Source organism: Fundulus heteroclitus, chromosome 16 (genome assembly GCF_011125445.2).
Source record: "Fundulus heteroclitus isolate FHET01 chromosome 16, MU-UCD_Fhet_4.1, whole genome shotgun sequence".
Lineage (NCBI taxonomy): Eukaryota > Metazoa > Chordata > Actinopteri > Cyprinodontiformes > Fundulidae > Fundulus > Fundulus heteroclitus.
Genome location: NC_046376.1, coordinates 33,855,641 through 33,858,018, shown reverse-complemented (window position 1 = coordinate 33,858,018; position 2,378 = coordinate 33,855,641). Strand labels below are relative to the sequence as shown.

Sequence of the window (2,378 nt, the reverse complement as noted above, 5' to 3'; positions counted from 1 at the left end):
TTTTCTAAATGGTTTATGGTTTGGAAGCTTTCTCATGGTTCTCAATGTTATCTTAGTTAAACTCCCAGAAACAGACCAGGTCTATTAATTACAAGTAGTGTCAAGGACCAGATGTTTTTTTGGAGACTGGATGTCTGCGTGGGTGTTACTCCACCCCCTGGGATTCCTTGAGGTGTCTTAAAAGGTTGCGATTGGGGGTATGAGAGCAGACAAAGAGCTTACAATGGCTGTGGAGAAGGACGTCGCTAACATACTAAAATGAAACTTGTAAGTTTTTTGTCTCCTTTGGAATTCCAAATGTTACAAATATGCATATTTTAAATGTTTGTCAGTCTTAGGGAAATGTTTGTTTTCTGTGCACAAGGGAAATAAAAGGTGATCTGTTTGACCATTAGTACTAAAATATCAGTATCAGTATTTCCAACCTGTGGCCAAACAGTTTTTGATTAACTCAAAACCCAGAAAACATCCAGCTGAAATTTTCACAACTGCTATCTGTTATATGCAGATATTCCCCACTAACTTAGCAAATGCTTTATTTTAACTTTTCAGCCGGGGCGAACATATTCAGTCTGCGGGAAATGACAAACTGTCTGGCTGACTAAATGCTGCAGCTACGGGGGTTCCCTCTGCAGCCTCCCTGGCAAGACCCACCTGTCGTTGGTTCTCTGCCACTAACGACAAATCCGAGCAGAGTTACAATTGGCTCATAAACCTGATGAACTGACTACACAGAGTGTGGTGCGTTTGTTTGAAGGTCTACTTTTCCGCTGTCAAAAAACCTCTAAAATCGGTGATATGGTGAGCTCGTCCATATTCCATGTTATTCACAAATTAGGAGATAATTCGGACATTAGATGTATCCAGTAAAAACAGATAACATAAGAGCTCTGTAACTGTGTGTTTTAATTGATTTTCTTTTTATTGAATTGAATGTTTTGACTTATTGTTTTTTCTTTTTTTAAAAGGATCAAACACTTATGTATTAAATGAGTGAAATAATTATTATTTTAGTGCAGCAGATGTGTCAGACAGGCTGAGGAGAAAATAGGTTTCAATATGTTCAGTTGAGAGGATATGAAGTAATGTAGGAGTCTGTAGCGACGGCTGGAAAGAGATAGCAGCTGCTGTCTGCAGGAAATCTGCCGAGAAGAAAGATGAGGTGGCCCGTCTGTGGCTCAGAAGAAGAGAAACAAGACAGTTTGGTTCAGCCGACCAGCTGACTGGGGTAAAGGCAATAAGGTACTTTATGCTGTTGTCCAGTAAAGGGAACTTTCCAAAATTTTGCCACCTCCCAACAGCTCTCCCAACACATAAAAGAAAGATGATTTGAGTTTCAGTGCTCAGTTTTCATCTCAGAAGACACGCAACACAGAGCAGAAGAAAGAAGACTCGAGACGGAAAGAAGATCAACTGGCCAAAGGATGAACACGGTGCCCCTGTCTCTGAGAACTACCGAGACTCAAATATATACAAATATATAATATATACATACACTACTGAGAGTCAAATGATTGATTTTTTCGTGTTTTTCCACAATTCAAGGCTTACGATCTACAAATTCTGTCAAAAAGAATCGCTGTAGTTTTGAACTGGTTGATGAGAAGAACCTGGATGTTCCAGAGATGGGAATCGCACCCACGGGATGTCAGTTCTGAAGCTGAAACAACTCGTCCAGCAGAAGAGACGGACCTCAGACACTGGCATCAAAGCAGAGGCTCAAAGCGTGAGTCTTTGGGACATTAATGGGACATCAGGGTTGCCATCGAGAAGAGGGAAGTTTTCGGTTGAACAACTCCATCCAGAAATCAAAGACAATTTGGGACTTTGTCTGCGGTTTGGGTCAGTCTGCTCCTCTAAATGTAAAAGCCTCTACTGAACACATTAGTAAACAGCCTTAGATAAGAGTTAGGAAGTAGATTAAATTGGTTAATGCTGTTGCTAATTCCCTGCTAACGCATACTAATTAAAGAAGCATATAAAATTTTATTAGAAGTTGTGGACATTTAATTAATAATAATAATAATAATACATTTTATTTAAAAGGCGCCTTTCTATACACTCAAGGTCACCGTACAGAAGGGTAAAAAACAGAATGTCAGAAACAATATCAAAACAAAAAACATTTAAAAAATACAAGGGAAATTGATAATTAAAGAGAATAGGCAGTCTTAAACAGATGAGTTTTGAGTTGTGATTTAAAATTTAGAAGTGAGTCCGTGTTTCTAAGTAGGGTTGGTAGAGGGTTCCAGAGGCGGGGGGCAGAGCGGCTGAATGCTCTGCTCCCCATGGTGGTGAGACAGGCGGAAGGGACGGACAGGTGTAAAGCAGATGAGGATCTAAGAGCACGGGAGGGGGTGGGAATGTGCAGGAGGCCT

The 2,378-nt window shown here is 40.3% G+C and overlaps 1 long non-coding RNA gene across 1 annotated transcript; it reads left to right on the top strand.

The window, feature by feature from the left end:
* Positions 1-234: 234 nt before the first annotated feature.
* On the top strand, positions 235-1,713 carry LOC118566432. Its single transcript, XR_004933005.1, has 3 exons — positions 235-267; positions 553-1,433; positions 1,546-1,713. It is a non-coding gene; the product is annotated as an uncharacterized LOC118566432 (long non-coding RNA).
* Positions 1,714-2,378: the final 665 nt, after the last annotated feature.